Source organism: Lissotriton helveticus, chromosome 3_2, assembly GCF_964261635.1.
Source record: "Lissotriton helveticus chromosome 3_2, aLisHel1.1, whole genome shotgun sequence".
NCBI classification, from domain to species: domain Eukaryota; kingdom Metazoa; phylum Chordata; class Amphibia; order Caudata; family Salamandridae; genus Lissotriton; species Lissotriton helveticus.
This window is the reverse complement of record NC_136062.1, coordinates 393,862,215-393,882,414: the sequence shown is the minus strand read 5'-3', so window position 1 is coordinate 393,882,414 and position 20,200 is coordinate 393,862,215. Positions and strand designations below refer to the sequence as shown.

Here is a 20,200-nt window from a genome sequence, read left to right as displayed (position 1 = left end):
GGATGTTTTACATGAGGGGCATGACCGCGCCTGATGTAGAACCTCCGGGAGGAGCCGATGATGGCAAAGATTCACAGGGGGTCTAAGAGACAGCAAGACACGAAACAGATCGACCTTGGAAGACGGAGCGGACAAGTCGGGAGTATCAGGGTCCAGCCCGTCCTGCAACGCGTCCTCAGCGCGGACGGGCGCAGACGGGCTGAACTCTGGCGTAACTCCGGCGTCAGTCTGGCGTCCCCGCTGCGCGTGACCGCTGCGCGTCAGCATGACTCACTTATGTACCCGCCTAGCGTCCAACTGACAACTAAAGCGTCAAGCCTACCTGTTCGCGCAGAAAAGCGGCACCATTTACTTCCAAGATGGCACTACTGCGAGGAGCTACGCAGGGAATAATAATGATAATGTATGGTTTGACCAGAATGGTACAGAATGTCCTTCTCAGAAGCGCAATGTTTGTGTTACGCCTCAAAGTTCCGATATGGGTAGAACTATTACTAATTCTGACACGGACCAGATAGAATCTACTGTACAAGAGATTGCTGACAGTTCTACTGTTGATAATGTTGCGTTACAAAAAAGGAGTACTAGGGTACGTAAGAAGTTTGATGATTACATTTTGCAATTTTTTGTTGTTGTTTGTTTTCTTAAAGGATACATGTAGTAATGGTACCCTACCTTTATATTCATTATAGAATTTAGAGCCATTCAAGTGTAAAAGATATTGTTTATGTTACATGGAACTGTAACATGTAATGTGGAATTCACTGATCCAGGAGGTTATGTTTGAATACAGCAAAAGTGGTTGGAGTTTACCTCAGCTCCATGCCTTACTTCTTGCACCAGTGGGTCCATTTATGGCACTTAAATGTACACACTTTTATATAACTTTCAAACTCCATCCCTTTATTACTCTCAGCCACTTTCTTAGACACACCTGATTTCACCATTTGTCTTCCATTGCATTGCAACATTCTGCATTATATTCTTCACGATTATTTCTTTATTCCTCCTTGCAAAAACACTGCATTCAAGTCTTCAGACCGGTAGTGGTGAGTCGTTCGCTTCCCACTCCCTGTCTAGTATAAACGCATACTAACACTACTTACACAGGTACGCTACATAGGCCAGTATCCTACAGTGCCCACTACACATCACTTTACAGCAATCCCCTCACGGCTTAGGCTCACGTTTCGATTCCCGAGTCTTCAGACCGGTAGGAGTGAGTGGTTTGATATACTCTAAACGCATACTAACACCACCTGCACAGCTATGCTACAGCGGCCAGTATGCTACAGCGCCCAGGGAACAGCAGTTTACAGCACTCAGCTCACGCTTTCATCCCCGAGTGTACCAGCACCGCACCTCAGCACCATTTCACTGTGGGCAAAACAGCAATTTCACACCGGTAGGGGTAAATACTTAGCTTCGGCCAGTATGCTACAGCGCCAAGAGTACATACATTTACAGCACTCGGCTCACAGTTTAGGTGCACACTTTCTGCCCCGAGTGTTCCGGCACCTCACCTCAGCACCATCTCACTCTGGGCAAAACAGCACTTTCACAATGGTAGGGGTAAGCACTTCACACTCCCTCTATAGCACAAACTAACCACCCCATAGTGCTTACAGCGCACCTACCCTCCTCTTTCCTACTTTGTTTGCCCTTTTTTCCTCTTACTAGCTTCAATGGATACACAAAATGGATGCCAACACTTCCTAGTTGCAACCGTTCGCAGCCAATAAGCAGCAAGCTCGTAACGCCTCAGCCAATCAGATGGCAGAATTCCCAAATATCGATATCTGTAAATTTCGATATTTCTCAAAATCTACTGAACGGATTTACACCAAATAAACAAAAGCATACTTTCTAGACCAAGGGCCAGATGTAGGAAGCGTAATTCAGGTCGGTAACGGCCGAAATTACCGAATTTCGGCCGTTACCGACCGGAATTAGGCTTTTCATATGGAGGTGGCTTCATTTCAGATTCGTTAATTTACCGAATCGGTATTTAAGAATTCTGTAAATTACCGATTCTTAAAAATACCGAATCGATAAATTACGAATCTGAAATGTAGGGAGCACTCAAATGAGTGCTTTTCCCATCTTAGGATTCGTTATTTACCACCAACTAGAAGTTGGTGGTAAATAATGAAAACCTTAGAAAAAGCATTTTTTTTGCTTTTCCAACAGTGCCATGTTGCAGACATACATGCCCTTAGGGCATGTATGTCTGCAACATGTGCACCCATACACATTTGAAGGGTGCAACAGGGTGTCAAAGTGACACCCTGCCACCCTTTAATGTTTCCCCCATTTACCGATTCGGTATTTACCGATTCGGTAATTGACATTCATTCCTATGGGCCACCTGGCCCATAGGAATGAATGGCAATTACCGAATCGGTAAATACCGATTCGGTAATTACCGAAACTTACCGATTCGGTAATTATTTAAGAAAAATTACCTACATCCCATTTGCCTGTTCTTAAATACCGAATCGGTATGATTCGGTATCTGGGATTACCTACATCGGGCCCCAAGACCCTTCTCCCTGGCAAATTTGGGGTAATTCCGTTCACCCGTTCGACCTGTAGCCTTGTCTAAATTTTCCTATGGAGAAAACACGTTTTGAGACCCCCCTTTTTTCTCAGCCCCCCCTTAATGAATCACCCCAGACTTTCAACATAGGACCTGATATGAACAAAGAATTAGTTTGGAAATTTTCATGAAGATTTATCAAACGACGCCAAAGTTATAAGTAAAACAAAAAATGTTCTTCCTATGTAAACTTGGTCCTAACTATAACTACCTACTGGCGACCGTCAGTAGGTAATATAAAAAAAATATATATAGCGTCCCTCTGGCTGTATGTATACCTCCCCATACAGCCAGAGGGACGCTGGAAGTACCGACGGATAGAGCGGTCCTTCAACTACCTGCGCTGTCTGCCAGGTGAGGTGAGGCTTTACTCTCCTGCATTAATTGCCGGGAGAATGATTCTTCAATAGAACCCAGGTGAAAAATTTCCTTTTTAACTTCTCACATATTACAAGCAGTAGCGACATAGGTCCTGAGGAATGCAGTGGATACCTGTGGGATCCTACAAATCTGCAGAAACATGTCGACCACAAATTATTGGTAGCTATTAGTTGAAACTACCAACTTCGCACTACTTTTTTATTCTTTAGAAGCATCAAGGTCTGTAATAAATAGTTTTGCCTCATGCTTATCTAATTTTAAATTCACAGAAAGCACAACCCTTCACTGTTTGCACTTATCCACATACTTTATATGCACTGCTTTACAGTAGCCCCCGGGGACCCAGTTACGTTGTCATTGGTTCTTGTCCTGTGAAAAACTAACTAAACTGGAGTCAAACAACCATCTTTCATGGTCTGAAGGAACCCACATGATGAAAAGGGCGCCAAGGAACAGCTACTGATGGGTATTTTCCTCAATCATGAATGAGGTACCTCATAATAATTTTTAGTGAAATACTGTCACTAAATATTCTTTTCAACACATTGTCAATTACATAGAAATTCGGTTTACTTTTGACCCACCACTATTTTTTGTATTTAGCTCACCAATCACTACCTTCACTCCACGAACAACCTACTAGACAAAATGGCCCCACTTCAACTAAAAAGAACTTCCATAAAAGACTCGAAACCTTGGTATGATGGGAGGCTAAATGAAGACAGACGCTTTCTTAGAGTAATTGAATGACGTTGGAGAGCCGCCCCCAGCTAATCACCTCAAGCTTCTTAGAATTTCCAGAAACGCTTATATTAGAAAGATCAGAAAACCTAAAACCGACTTCTTTAGGATTCAACTAGACCTATCCAAGAACCGCCCCAAAAAACTATTCGGTCTTATCAAAGCCCAAACCAAGAGCCTACCCAGTCTCCCTAACGCTATCCCACTTACTCTACCCAATTGTGATGCATTTGCCTCCTTCTTTGCTTCCAAAACAGAATCAATCAAATCAGATCTACTCAAGGACCTTCTATCCCTCTCAGACATGAAAAAGCACTCATCACTGCCCCTGGCTGGTGCCCAAGCTAATAACCCCCCAAAATTCAAACTCAAAAACATCGCAACTTGGTCCCACTTCAACACCTACAGTGAAGATACCATATTAAAAACGCTACCCGCTCTGAAACCCTCCAATCATTTCATAGACCTGCTCCCGGCTAATTACCTAAAAGACTTAATTCCTCTGTTACTACCCCACTGAACCAAGATCATAAATACGTCCCTCCTTAACGTATCCATTCCAGACATCCTGAAAACAGGTTAGGTTTCGTCTATCCTAAAGAAAACAACAGCTGACCCCCTCGGACCTAAATAACTATTGTCCAATCTCTAACATATCTATAATAGCCAAACTCCTGGAAAAATGTGTTAACATTCAGCTGAACAGTCACAATGATCAATTCAACCTGGTTAACCAATTTCAATCAGGCTTCAGAGCAGGTCATATCACCGCATCAGCCATGACACATGTAATACGCTCTAAAAATCCTGGACCGAAACGTAGCCTGTTTACTAATCCTAATCTTCCTGTCATCAGCTTTTGACACCGTAAAACACGGCAACCTGCTAGAACTCCTGAAACACAGAATGGGAATGTCAGGAACTGTATTTAACTGGTTCGCCTCTAACCTCCAAAATAGATCCCAAAGATTCAAGGTCAACCAATCCCTGTCCAACCTCATGCCAGTCACATTAGGAGTTCCGCAAGGCTCCTCCCTCTCACCCACCCTTTTCCTCCCTTTTATGGAACCTCTTACCAATCTTCTCAGCCACACTAAGATTCACTTCCACATATGTGCAGACGACACCCAAATCTATATCAAGATCCACTCACTGTATGACATCAAATTGCTCAACTCCACACTACAAAAAACCCAAACATGGCTGGCCGAAAACCATTTGAAACTAAACTCCCTCAAAATGGAATTCCTCTTAATTGCTCCCCCTAACAAAACCCCCACTATCCTGGATTGGCTGAAGCACTTAACAGCTCTCAAAGGACAACCTCTCATTGTCAACTCAGCAAAATCGCTAGGGGTGACGCTTGACAGTAACCTAAAGAAGCAGAAACATATCAGCACCTCCACAAAAGGAGCTAACTTCCACCTGAAGACCCTGTGAAAACTGAAACCCTTCATGCCTGCCTATGATTTCAAACAAGCAGTTCAAGCCCTAGTAATCCCTTGTGTGGAAAATGAGGCGGTAACCTTATGCGGCCTCCCAATGTCTTCCGCAGCACCGCTAAGAGCCACTATCAACTCCGCTGCGAAACTGATTACGGGTTCAAAGAAAAACTCTCACATATCCCCAGACCTGAGAGGCCTCAACTGGCTACCGTTTGAAGCCAGAATTCATCTGAAAATCGCTTGTATGATGCACAAGGCCCTCCACCACAACACCCCGCACTACCTAGCTCAGAAATTGGTGCTCTCTGGGGCAGCAGATCCTCCAGGAGAGCCATAACTCTTCTTCTGAAACCACAACGATTTGCCAAGAAAAAAAACTATAACCGATCCTTCTCCGGAATGGCACCTAGGATCAGGAACGCTTTGCCTAGTGAAACAAGAATGAACCCTTCCACTGCCTCCTTCAAAAAAGAAGTGACAGCAATCCTTATGGCTAAATTCACGTGAACTCTATGACTGTTTACTGTATTTTATTACTTGGTCTGTTTTTGCGCTCCATAGTCATCCTTTTGTTTTTGCGCTAGCTTAGTTTTGACGATTATGAGCTTTGAATACCTTTTTCACCTAGATCTTTGTATGCTATATCTTACTTTCTACATATGACTTGTAAAGTGCTCTGATACTCACAAGGGTCTTGTTCGCGCTATATAAAACCTTCAAAATAAATAAATAAATTAATGTTGTCTCCCATTTTATTTCTGGAGCTAACCTCCCCCTCCAAAGCAAGGATAAGGGCAGAATGACTAATGTCTACTATTCTCTGCAGAATTTTCTCCTAACACGAAGGGGCATATTAGGATGTTTTCTGTCAGGGCTGCCCTTATTTACAGAGTGGTCCTGGACAGAAAAGACATCAGTGGAAATGGTCAACAAGGGGCTGTCTTAAATTGGGCAGTCCCACCGATCCCATTTCCTTTGAAGCAGGATGCGCGATAATCAATCGGACCGCTCCACCAATGGGAACTCCAACTTCCCCCAAGCTTTAAGTGAAAAGCAAGTGGTGGGCGGATCTTGTGCTATTGGCCTCCTCTAAATGAGGCCCTCAATCTCTTACTGTCTCTATTGCTATTTTACAAAATAAAAGTACCCACCATAATCCACCTGAGGTAAAGGATGCCGAAGTGACTCCCTGACTCCTGGTCAAAAGCCAGGGCTATAGAATAGAAAGCATTGACAAATACAAAACATTTGTATGAGCATGTCTAGGACAATGCTGCATTGCACCGCTGTGTTAATTAACTGCTGTTGTAGCTAACCAACTTTCTAATGGCAGTTGTCTCCGGCGTGCAGAGTCAAGCAGACAGCAAGGCAATCATTTTGCATAGTAATTTACACTTATTATTTCCAGTGGCAAAAGTTAACCCATGCTAATTATTGCATGCTGGCTTCAAACGTCACATTGCATTTTCTCTTTCCATTCCCCTTATTTATTTCTGATAAGAGAGCATTAAAAAAGCCGAATTTTTGCCTTTTGCATCCAGTTCATCTGTTGAAAAAATCCAGATTGCAGAGATCTCAGATCCTTGAATTTCCTGAGATACAGAAGAGCGAAATTCTCTTCTCAGACTTTTTTCTGCAGCTGCTCAATTTATTTAGAACGTAACACCTCCTGGTGGAGACTGTCTGCGTAGACTGCTCTAATTTTGCAAGGCTTTAAAACATATTTATTAAAAATCAATGTTATCATATGATTTTTTAATTATAATAGTCTGGGCCATTTAATGTTTTTTTTTTACTTTTTGTTGTATATATTGACTTTCTTTCATCTTTTTACTTTCTCATTTTTATAGAACTGTTACATTTGTTGTATATTATTACATTTCACAGCACTAAGGTGTCCTATTTAGTAGAGGTATTGTTAAAATAAATAGATGTAAATAAAGTGCAGTGTTTTTGCTTCACATAAATGTATATAATTATAAAATTGGCATAAGCCATAAAATGTTTTGTATCTAGTGTGGTAGCGTAAGCTCTTGTCAGTTCTTTTTCTCTATTTGTTTTCTTTATTCCATTTCTACTTTTCTCGCATATGCTAATGGAACCCCTGTTCATCTGGACATGCTCTACCAGGGGTATTTTTCCTAAATATGTCATGTTCTGTGTCAAACTGAGTAGCACATGTGTTCCCTCATCCCTAACAACAGTCATTTGCCAAAGGCTACACAAGGATTTGCACTACCAAGCACCATGTATCCATCAGTTCAAAAGACTCTAGGGCATCTTTATTAAAAAGTCATGCAGCACAGTAAGTCACATTGCGTGATAGAGAAAGAGCAGGAATGTGTTGTATTTAACATTATATGGCGCACTCTTGTTTTTATCCTGTGTGCTGGCGCAGAATGTGCTGCCTCGCACCAACGTAGGTACCCTTGCTCCATGGTGCTAGGGTGCTAGCATTGTCAGCAGGATGTTTTCTGCTGGAAGGTATACCTGCACAAAAACAATCCTTTAAGGCATTTTCCTCCTTCTATGGGTGCTGCACAATGCAGAATACATAGAAAGAGTAACAAATGAGGCAAAATGAAGATATTTCTCCTTGTTACACCACCCCCTCTTGGGGAGGCATAACATTTTGATGTTTCCCCAGGTCTGCCAGTTATGGTAAATCTCGGAACATGCCAAAATTGGGTGTATGTGGAAACTGTCTAAAAGTGGCATTTTTTGAATTGTGTCTTAAAATCTGACTTTACCATTAAAGAGGTGAAAGAAAGAAAGTTAGCTGGGGTGTGCGCTTTGGTCTAGCAGCATTTACAGTCCTTGTCAAGGTAAGGCATACGCTAACCCCAAATTAAGCTGTGCTCAACACCATTGTAGCTAGGCACAGAGCAGTCAGGCTAAACTCAGAGGCAATGTGTAAAGTATTTGTGCAACACTTCAAATTGTAATTCAGTAAAAACACCACACAAAAAGATCCCACACGTGGTTAGGAAAATAAAGCTGAATTCAATAAAACAAGAACAAAATAATAAAAATCCAATCAGTAAAATCGTAGTTATGATTTTTTGAAACAATAATGTGTAAAGTAGCACCTAAAATCACAAAGCGCCAACCGCGTAACTGGGTCACAGTCAACAATTCAGGCCGACCGTGATGGAGTGCAGGTTGGATATAGTCACCAGGTTAGGCCGGCTGAAGTTTACTTCCTTAAGTTAGTGCCAAGAGTCCAGTTCAAGTGAGAAGCAGGCAAGGCATTGAAGGAGGCTGTCGGTGAACCACGAGGAGCCGGTTAGAATCATGGGCATACTTTACTGAAGCTATGTGGTGACGTCCCCGTAAGTGGTCGCTGCTGCAGTGCATAGAGTCGGGCTGATGGAGCTTCGATCTGATTTGCAGTGTGAGTGGCGGAGTCTAGGTGCGAACGGGCCCTTTTGCAGTCATGAAGATCCCAAAAGCTTGATTTCAGTACCTGTGAGCCACACCAAGGTACCAGGACCTGAGTGGCACCACTTGACCAAGAACATGCTGCAGAAAGCAGCATGATCAAGTGGTGCCTCTCAGGTCCTGGTACCTCGGTGTGGCTCACAGGTGCTGAAATCAAGCCTTTGGGATCTTCGTGACTGCGAAAGGGGCCGTTCGCACCTAGACTCCGCTGCTCACACTGCAAATCAGTGGCTGATTCAGGCTGTTGGGGGCCTTTTAAATCCTAGAAGCTCAGATCAGGAGGCCCTCAAACTAGCCCTTGGAGTCACACTGGGTCACTCTGGAGTCCTGGGTTGAAGAAGAAGTGTGCAGATCCAATTCTCTTTCCCTAGGAAAGTGGACAGTATTTAGCAGGTAAGCACATCAGCGCAGCAGTTCCTTTAGAGCAGCAATCCAGCAGAGTGGCAGTCATTTGTAGTAGCACAGCCGACTCCTTACTGGCAGAGTATACCCAGGTACAGAAGTGTAGTGCAGAGTTGGTGTCTGAGGTCCAATATATCTATATCCCGGTGTGACTTTAAAGTGGAGGAGAAGATTCTAGAATGTTCCCTTTGAAGTTCCCAGGCATCCTGCCTTCCCTGTCCTGTCTACAGATTTCCTACGGGGGGTATGCAGCCCTTTGTGTGGTGGCAGGACACAGCCTATTCAAGTGTAAGTGGGTTTGTACCCAGTTCCTTTCTCCCATCCTGCCAATGATGGCATGCCTATTATCCCTATTGTGTGTGGCCGTCTAGGAGGAATACACAAAGATTAACAGTCTTCTACAACTAGTCATGTGACCAAGGTACAGGCACCAAACCTTTTAAATTGGCATTTTCTGAATTGAAATTTAAAATCCGACTTCACCATAAGTTAGGATTTTAAATTATGATTTGACAGACATCAAAACATGAACTGTTTACCTATTCAAATTAGAAAATTACACTTATAGAATGTAATAAGTTAACTCCAATGTTATCCTATGGTAGAGGTTGGCCTTGCAGTAGTGAAAAACAAATTTAAGAGTTTTTCACTACCAGGCAAGTAACACTGAAAAGTACATGTCCAACTTTTTAAATACACTACACAATGCATCGGGGCTGTCCAGAGCCTACTATAGGGGTCACTTATATGTATTACAAAGGAAGGTTTGGACCTGGAAAAGGTAATTTCATCAGCTTGAAATGGCAGTTTAAAACTGCAAACACACAGACTTTAATGGCAGGCTTGAGACGCGTTTAAAGGGCTACTTAAGTGGGTGGTACAAGTAGAGCTACAGGCCCACTTGTAGCATTTAATTTGCGGGTCCTGGGTACACATACTACCACTTTACTAGTGGCTTACCAGTGAGTACATTTTTTTAATTGGGTGTGAGCCAATTCTACCATGTTTAAAAGTTTGAGCACAAGGACATTAGCACTGGTAAGCAGAGGTAAAGTGCACAGAGCCAACAAAAACAGGTTCAGAAATGAGGAGGGTGAAGGCAAAAAGTCTGGGGATGCCCAACCGAGAGGGCAACGTTCATCACATACACCATAAGGAGTGTATATGTAAGGCTGAATGCTGTAGGAACTCATATTTGGTACTATTAGCTTGTCCACACTCTAGCTCATGCTAGTAACCTGGTGATAAAATCTTCAAAGGTACATTTAACTATGACTGACAATTTGAAAGATGGTTCCAAGTAACATTTATTAATTTACCTCAAAGAGTCTTGCCTTTTATTTTGTTTTTTATTATGGTATTTCACATATAATTCTTTAAAGAATTATTCAACGGTTATTTGCGACTGCATGTATATGATCGTTGCTGGTTGCCGTGCTGCTACTAAGAGTGACCCTCTGAAAGGTCTAACACATCCTTGGCCTACGTTTTTGCTGGATATAGAATACCGACCCTTCCACTCTAGTCACTATTCAGTGCTTCCAGAAAGTGAGGACTAAAGGCCTGTTTCAGAGTTTCATTGACAAATTACCCCATCACAAGCATGATGGAAATCCACTCCTCCTTATCGCAAGTGAATTATATCCAGAGCGTAATTTTTTTTTAAATAACTGTCAGGGCCCTCTTCAGGAACCTACTGCACCTCACACCACCTAGTTACCCAGCCATAACAGTACCAAAATAACTAATAACCATCACACTCCTAGGCAACCCACTGCTACAGGAATGGATGTGTGGCAGGTATTAGTCATTTTGAATGTATATTGAATTACTAAACAATTGTTGTTGTGCTTCTCTCAAATTTGGACAAACAGCTCCACCAAGTGGTGGTAATATGTGCCGGTGTGGACAATTAGGCACCGATGCCGAGCACCGGAAACCACCGGCTCGAATTAAGCACTGAATATATCCTATAGCACTTGCAATAGGATGGTCGGGATTTCCAATACGTTTGATGGAAGAAACACCTCTGCCAAACTCTAAATCAGACCCCAAGTGTAAGCATGTTCCTTAGAAATATAGATAACATTTTTCTGTATATTTTGTACTTAAACTTTGCTGATTCTGCTGATGTTCTGATTGTACTAGAAAAAATACTACAAAACAAAATTTGTGCTAAGGTGTTTTTAATAACAAGTTGATTTTTCATTAAAGCTCACTAGAAAAAAATCAAGATATCAAGGATAAGAATGACTGTGTTCATTTACGCATATTTGTGGGGTGACGTGCCAAGGCAAGAATGGGAAATGTGTGCTAGCAAAGCCCCAATCGTACCCACATTCTTAGTTGGCGTATGTGTCGCATCACATCCAGGCAAATACCAGCTGAATGTATGTAAAATGAATGTGCATTATGAATAATTCATGTGCATATGAATTATGCACTATCTACTTTACTCTCTCAAGATGTTTCGAATCCTGGTTCGCTGCACAAAGCCATACAGTGTTACTGGTTCACTGCTCTAGATAAACACAGACAATAGCTCCGGAATTGAAGAGTAAATGTCTCTGAAACTTAGGACGCAGTCAATTCATAATAGTAGTTTATAAAGAGCTTTAGGGAAACAGACTAATCCCTTCTGTCGGTTGCCGCATGCTGATGGTAGATGAGGGCTCATGCTGCTCTCTAGTGTGACTGAACCAAGAGTTAATGGAGAAGTTTAGCAGCTCACTGAGTGCCCTGGGGCAATCCTGATTCGGACACAAATGAGAGTTTTCACCCAAACAGATGGAGTGCTGTCTTAAGGCATAGGCATGCTGGGCAGTGGCCTGGGGCCCCATGAGCATAGGAGCCCCATGCCAATCTATGCACAGACCAGAATGTAACCAGGGGCGGCTCCTCTGCAGTGTGGCTGGGTAGGCAGGGCCCTATGCACTGCTCTGCCCAGGGGCAAATAACGCGATTAAGATAGCCTTGAACTAATATTCCCTGCTTTGCTGTATTTCCTACTTCCATGCCTTATTACCCTCCACACAATCTTTGCCACGTAAAAATCTTTAGGAATTTATACATGGAAAAATTACAGGGACGTTATCAACAATTATGAAGTGCAAAATTTGGAATTGAGTAGTAATAACTCAGGAAGATGCTCAGAAGGAGTGAACAGAATGTTTTAAGGTCTGTTTTGTCATCCTTTCTAAACATCTATCAAATTTACAAAACTAAGAACAGACCAGATGCAGTAGATTTTGTACTAGCATTCAAGAAAGAAGTGTATTACACATCAATCAATCAATCAATCATAGCATTTGTATAGCGCGCTACTCACCCGGGAGGGTCTCAAGGCGCTTGGGGTAAGGGGGCCGCTACTGCTCGGACAGCCAGGTCTTGAGTTGTCTCCTGAAGGCGAGGTGGTCCTGAGTCAGTCAAAGGTGGGTGGGGAGGGAGTTCCATGTCTTGGCCGCCAGGTAGGAGAAGGATCTGCCTCCGGCGGTGGCTCTTCGGATGCGTGGTACGGCGGCGAGGGCGAGGCTAGCGGATCGCAGCTGGCGGGTGGGCGTGTGGAAGGTCAGGCGGTCGTTGAGGTACTTGGGGCCCAGGTTGTGGAGATATTTGTGTGCGTGGGTGAGGAGCCTGAACGTGATCCTCTTGTTGACGGGGAGCCAGTGCAGGTTCCTCAGGTGGCCGGAGATGTGGCTGCGTCGAGGGATGTCCAGGATGAGTCGGGCGGAGGCGTTCTGGATACGTTGCAGTCTTTTCTGTAGCTTGGCTATGGTTCCGGCGTAGAGGGTGTTTCCGTAGTCCAGCCGGCTGGTGATGAGGGCCTGGGTGACCGTCTTCCTGGTTTCGATCGGGATCCAACGGAAGATCTTGCGGAGCATCCGGAGGGTGTGAAAGCATGAAGAGGAGACGGCGTTGACTTGTCTGGTCATCGAGAGGGAGGAGTCCAGGATGAAGCCCAGGTTGCGTGCGTGGTCTGTCGGCTTTGGGGCGGTGCCCAGGGCTGTGGGCCTCCAGGAGATGTCCCAGGCAGTGGGTGATGGCCCAAGGATGAGGACTTCCGTCTTGTCTGAGTTCAGTTTCAAGCGGCTGTTCTTCATCCACTCGGCGACGTCTTTCATTCCTTCGTGGAGGTTGGTTCTGGCGGTGTCGTAGTCTCTGGTGAGGGAGAGGATCAGCTGGGTGTCGTCGGTGTAGGAGATGATGTTGAGGTTGTGTTGGCATGCGATGGCTGCGAGAGGTCTCATGTAGACGTTGAAGAGGGTGGGGCTGAGTGATGATCCTTGCGGGACGCCGCAGATGACTTCGGTGGCCTCGGAACTAAAAGGGGGGAGGCGGACTCTCTGTGTTCTTCCAGCGAGGAACGAGATGATACACTTCAGTGCCTTCTCTTGGATGCCGGTGTTGCTGAGGCGTTGGACTAGGGTGCGGTGGCAGACAGTGTCGAACGCGGCGGAGAGGTCCAGGAGGATGAGTGCCGCTGTTTCCCCGTTGTCGAGAAGGGCTCGGATGTCGTCGGTGGCTGCGATGAGGGCGGCCTCGGTGCTGTGGTTGGCTCTGAAACCGGACTGCGAGGGGTCGAGGGATCCATTCGTGTCGAGGAAGGCAGCAAGCTGTCTGTTGGCGATCTTCTCGATGACTTTGGCAGGAAAAGGGAGGAGCGAGATGGGGCGGAAGTTCTTGAGGTCGGTGGGGTCCGCTGTTAGTTTCTTCAGTAGGGCGCTGAGCTCGGCATGCTTCCAGCTCTCCGGGAAGGTGGCGGTGTCGAAGGAGGTGTTGATGACGTCTCGTAGTTGGGGTGCGATTGTGGAGTCGGCCTTATTGAAGACGTGGTGGGGGCAGGGGTCGGTTGGAGATCCGGAGTGGATGGTGTTCATCGTGCAGGCTGTGTCTTCGGTGGTCACTGCGGTCCAGGTGCGGAGGGTGGCGGTGGGGTTCGTTGGTCCGACGGTAGGGTGCGTTGCAGAAATGTCTTTAGGATGCTGGGCCGTCCCCCATAGAGTGTGGCATGCTGCATCGCTGGGCCAGGACACACAAATGGTGGCTGAAACAACAGACCGTAAAACATTCCTTTTGCTCCACCTCTGTGAATATTGGTGTTGCACCTAGCCCTTTCTGCAGGGTTAGCACAGATTTTTGACTTACCTTGCTGAACCCATTTTTTCTGGGCTTTAGGACTCTGCAGACTTTACTCCTGCTAATCAGGGTAAAGTGGTTGTGCTCTTCCTTATAAACATAGTAAGTGCATATACTGGCAGGAGTATTTGGGTGACCAGATTTTAAAAAGCCTAAACCTGGAACATTTAATAAACATATACGTATGATATAACTTTTGAACTGACCGAAGGTCACAGAATCAATTCAGACAGAGCTAATGGACAAGGAAAGCACACACAAGTAGTTACAAGGAATATAGATTAGATGTAATCCTGGAGTGTGCATATGATGAGCAAGCAGGGCTGATATAAAATTGGGTACCAGCAAACCTCTATCACACTGTGCCAACTTGCACCCCGAGCAGCAGAGGGGTCACTCACAGCCTTCTTCCTTGCACTGCGTGTGATGCTACTTGCGGGAGACTTAGCACTGGGTTTCACTGTCCTTGCAGCTGAGTCCCCGTTTGGCAGTCTGGACTGACACTAGTCATGTCTACAACTTTCAACTTTTAAAGAAGGCCTAGGACTTCTTTACCAGTTCTTGCAGGACAGCCCTTTTTCCACCCAAAGTATTCACCACTGGCGTGCGTGGGTGGTTCAGCCACCACCTCTTCCCCAGTGCAGCAGCAGCAGCCACGCTATTCACAACATTTGAAGGCTGCAATCACCCCCACAACCAGATACTGTTTTAGGAATCCTCATATTATTCCAGATAATAGGTAGTTTTTATATAGGAACCTCAATTTAAAGCGTAAATAACAAGTGTTCTGAATACCCAATAGTGCCTAATATGTAGTGAAATATATATTCTCCAACACCTGTGCAGATAAGGGACTCTATGACTATTTCCCTTTATTTACCTACCACTGTCTCTTATAAAATTAAAACATGCATATGCGTATTCACTTATTGGAATCAGAAAGAATTTTATACATTGCATAGATAATACGTGGCTCATGATTCAGATACTGTTGGTTATGCTGCATAGAACAGATTGCCTCCTGTGCCTTGTAGTATTAAGGTTGAAGATGCCTCAGTACTGGCAGGGGGAAAGTGTTTAGGCTAAAAAGCTCATGTTCCAGACGACAGCCCGAGTTGTCAGACATGAACAGAGCTGATTCATTGATATGTCTTGACGATTAACAAATTTAATTTTCTGGCTTCTCAAAGCATGTCAACCGGGAAAACTTACAATGCCTGGCCTTTGCCTGCTGCAATTTCTCTATCCTAGTTGTCAATCTTACTTCAAAACATTGACTGTGTATAAATGTTATAATTTCATCCTCTTACTTGATACCGTACAAGTTGCACCATGTCAGGTGTCACACCTTTAGCAAGTCCTGACATAGCTAACAACACATTGCAGGCTGTGATGATTGGAAAAGTGCATACATGTTAACATTAAAACTACATGTCCCAGAATGCAAAACACTGTGACTAAAAGGAAGGCTGTATGAAATATCAAACAAGACACGAGTCCCACATGTGCTCCGTCCAATGTTCTCTAGGCATCATGCGCCTGTCAGTTGGGTTTTTGTGCACACTAGCGACCCAACAATCATATGTACAAAGATTGAATAGTTCCATGAATAGTACATGCTGAGTGCTATTTCTTTGCCACGTCACTGGTTCGTGTGCTGCCACTGAGTTTGCACTCAATCTAATGTTAAGGTCACAAAGAGATTCAAGTGATATTTTGGTGTGTAATGAATCAAATGGCGAGAAGCTTCTCTGATTGTAGAGCTTCAGCTGCAAAGAGGCACCGTGTTAAGTGTGAGACTTTCAGGAAGTGTGTGGGCACTCGGACAAATAGTACTTTGCGTCTTCTCGGATATGTAGTTTGGCTTTACAATTAAAAGAACACATTACAAAAATCAGCATTAAAAGTACTGTTGTGTAAAACATAAGCAGCTCAGGTCTTTGAACGACAGTGGCAGGTTTGTAGAATTGCTATTATATATATGACCACGATCAGTGTCATGGCAGTGTGGAGTAGCTGGGCTGGGAGAGGGCTGTCAGAAATCATGACTCCCATGACTGAAAAATGTTCTTCACTCTGGGTCGTGGTCAATTTAATTCCACTACCAATGTGAATGTTTAATTATTTAAAGCTGTTCAATATTTAACACTTTCATTTTTAATTAACCAGTAGAAGTTCCATTGATTAAACCCTGGTTGTGTATTGTCAAATTGCTTAGCACGTTTCCCAAAAATGTCCATTAAGCTTAACTAGAATAGTTAAACAACATCACTCTCAATAAGGAAATGGTTGGGTATTTAGGGGCATATTACCAAGGCGGGCGATATGTGATTATCGCCGCTTTAGCGGCCGTTTTCGGCCGCTAAGCGGCGATAATTCTATTGCCCTATTAGCAAGCTGTCGCTAACATCAGTTAGCGACAGCTTGTAGGCGTTAGCGGGCGGTATGGGGCCCACTTTGCATGTCAGCGATATTTATCGCTAATGACATGCAAAGTGGGCGTACCCAACCTGTTAGTGACTGAAAGCATTCGCTAACGTCGCTATCGCCTATTAGCAAAGCAGGCGTAGTGATGGAAATATATGCGCTAAGCGCGAATATCTCCAAAAACTAACGCCTGCTCAGACCAGTTCTTAGCCATTATATCCAATGGGAGTTGGATATTATGGCTAAGTCCTCATTAGCGATAATGCGTGAATATCGCTGGATTACCAGCGATATTCACGCATTTCACCGCTAACGCCGGATATTTTATCGCTTTAGAGATAAACGTTGCTAATAGCACGTTATCTCTGTGATAATATTCGGCGATGCTTGGCGTTAAAAAAATACTCGCTTAGCCTATTTAGCGATAAATATCGCTAGTTGTTGGTAATATGCCCCTTAGTGTATTTTTGCTCAACATTCACCATTGTGAAGTGTCGGATACTCACTGCCTCGAGCACGATTCACATTATGCAGTGCTACAGCCGTGAACAGTCTGGACAAGGGTTACAATAGCATCTTTTCACTGGAACTAGATTGGGTGGGGTGTTGGAGTTGACATGTGTAATCTACCCTTCGTGCATTTATTTATTTATTTTGAAGGTTTTATATAGCGCGTACAAGACCCTTGCAGGTATCAGAGCGCTTTACAGGGGTAGAAATCGGAAACAAAATAATACAGCGAGTTACAAATTGAGCCTTGATAAACAACATATCTGTAGATAAAGTGTTATACAAACGTATTGTTTTTCTGCATCAATTTTTAGTTAGGCATTACATTTGACTTTTTATTTAAACTCCAATTTTATCACCCAGGTAAAGGATGGTATGTTACCATTAGATAAAAACAAGTCACAATCACTTGGGGAGGGTTGATTAAAGTACAGCGGGATATGAGCGCAATAAGGAATTTACAGTGACCGTAGACTGGGGGCAGATTTACCACTCTTTCACGCAGCGCAGTGCAGCAACCACAAATGCTGTGTAGCGTGAAAAGGAGAGAGTAGGAGACCACCAGATTTACTGAAATATGACTCTCTCCTCCCCTGCCCCTAGCGCCGGCACTGAAATAAGAGGTTGTGCGCCACTGAGAAACCTGTGTGCCATGATGCAAGAATGTCCTTGTGAGTCTAGCGTAGGTTTTGTACTGGAAACAGCACAAAATACTATGTATGGACTGACTTAAAACTCTTTCCCTCTTTGCATGTGTGCTGTACAGTGCAGTACGCTTACAGAGTCAAAATAGGAAGAAAAAAAAGGGTGCCGTTTTCTGACGCTAAATCCTATCTACTTTACTTAGTAAACTGGGTTTAGCATCAGAAACCTTGGGTGGTTGAATGGAAATGCCAATGCTCTACCCATGATACGCCTCCTTTGCTTGCTCTACATTACTAGTACGTTATTTCCAGCGGTAAGTTTAGTGCTGGAAAGTGAATTTGGAAAAAAATATTTTGTGCCGATTTGCATCACTTTTTTGACAAAAAAACACAGGGGGAGTAAATCTCTCCCTGTATTTCATATTTGAAGGTGCTTATATCCTTCTGAAGTGCACACAGCTCAACACTAGTTGCCACATGTGAGCCTTGAACAAGAGATGCCAGATTCTCTGCTGGTGGGTCGTGGTACTCTTGCATTGGAATATACTGAACTCATCCAGAAGGATGCCCTGTATCCCTACAGAGACATAATCAAATAATTGTTCAGCTATGACCATTGATTCTAACAATGTATTTCAATACACAAATTAGACTGCTATTACACACTGGGCTTCAATAACCACGAGTATAAAATATAGGATGAAATTCCGTGTTCTATGCAGCATGCACACCACCTAGTAATACAAGGGGACAGGCGACCTGCAGAGTTTGGCCGCCTTTTATGCGCCAACCATGAACCTTATATGATATAAAATCCAAATGATGGCATTAATGCTGTTTGAAACCATAATTGTATGATTGCTGTAACCAATCTTCTGTTTATGCCTGTAGGAGCTCTCTGGGCCTCCTTTACTGCCTGAAATTAGCAGATTGCGAATCTTTTTTTTGCAACCCACACCTACCAAGAAGATTCTCAGATCAATCATATGATTGAGAATCTAACTGGAAGGGGCAGGAAGGGACGCAAGTACTATACAAATATCTAGATGCCAAGGTAAATGACAGTCCACTTGACATTGCATTTTATGCACTCACTCTATCACTAATAGCTTTTTTATAAATCATGCTAAAAATCGCAGCATTTTAACACCAAACTAGTGACTCATGGGAGAGTCAGACATGCTTGGTACTCCTAGAGAGTACTGGAAAATTTCACAAGCAACCCTGAAGAGCCTATCGCTTTTTAGCAAATTGCAGTAGTGTTAAACTTTTCAATATTGCTCCCTGTCTTATGACATTCTGCTAGGTATTTAGAAAATGTACAGGCCATTTCACGGTATTCAATAAGCAGAATGTATAGTGCATATTAGTCAGTTAGCCTCTGAAAGCGTTTCCAGAATACCCACAGTGTAGTCAACTTCATGTAGGTGCTTAAATACAAAAAGGGTTGTCACTTGCATTTTTATTTTTTAGGGTTATTGTTGTAAAATGACAAGATTAATCTTATGCTGTGTACCTTAGACAGTTTTAAGTTTGAGGGGTTTCTTCACAGGAACAGAAAAGCTCTATTGTGTTCACATACTAAGTGATGAGACAATCCATCTTGTGTGGGTGAGGGTCCACAGTTTTCGTACTTGATGTATGTACTGTCGCACCCTATCTGGTATTTGTGTTTACGTAAACTATGAATTTATGTTTTCTCTCAGCTTATGTTTTTTTTACGTGAAACTGACCCGTACTGATCTATATGTGTGTGCACTGAATAGCCTATTATTGTACACGTCTCTCTCTCTCTCTCCCTCTTTTTATGTTGTACGTGTACTAATAGCTTATTTGGTACGCACGACGCTCTCTCCCTCTGAGGGCCCCCTGGCTCCCTTTTGAAAGAAAATCCTTGGTGGAGCCTCCCAGTCTGACTGAATTATCTGCCTTCCTAGGCTAATGCCACGCCAAATGCTACAAGCCAGTGTACAAGAGACCGTACCCTCTCACGGGGCAGTTCTTCAGTTTGACACACAGTGAAGGGGAACATTTTGGGTTACATGTACTTATTTGAGCGTGTGGTTGCAGGTGGGTTACACTGGGCCTTTTTTTTGGGCACCAGTACTTTTACCCTCATTCTTAAACTCTGACCCAGAACAAGAGCGAACAAAACAAAAAAGGAGAAATAAGAAGGAAGAGAAACATCAAAAAGAGTGACAAAGGGAGCAAGCAGAGATGAAAAAGAACATGCAGGAGAGAGTCTGAGGGGCAAGGAGTCTCTGGTGGTCGATTAAAGATCCATGAAGGGAAATCAAGCCTACACAGCCTTGATATTCTTCACCCAATCTTTAGATGCACGGGCAGCAGCTAGCGAGCAAAATGTATGGGACCCGGAATTTATTATTTTACAGATTAAGCACTGCAACCAACATTTTCCATTATATAAACAAATAGTCTTTTCACAAAGAATACACAAAGTGTATGCAAATCCG

The 20,200-nt window shown here is 43.6% G+C and overlaps 1 protein-coding gene across 1 annotated transcript in view; it reads right to left on the bottom strand.

Moving 5' to 3' along the window:
• SHANK2 (SH3 and multiple ankyrin repeat domains 2) overlaps positions 1 to 20,200 on the bottom strand; it is a 3,078,421-nt gene that overhangs the window by 2,544,800 nt on the left and 513,421 nt on the right. The window lies entirely within an intron of this gene.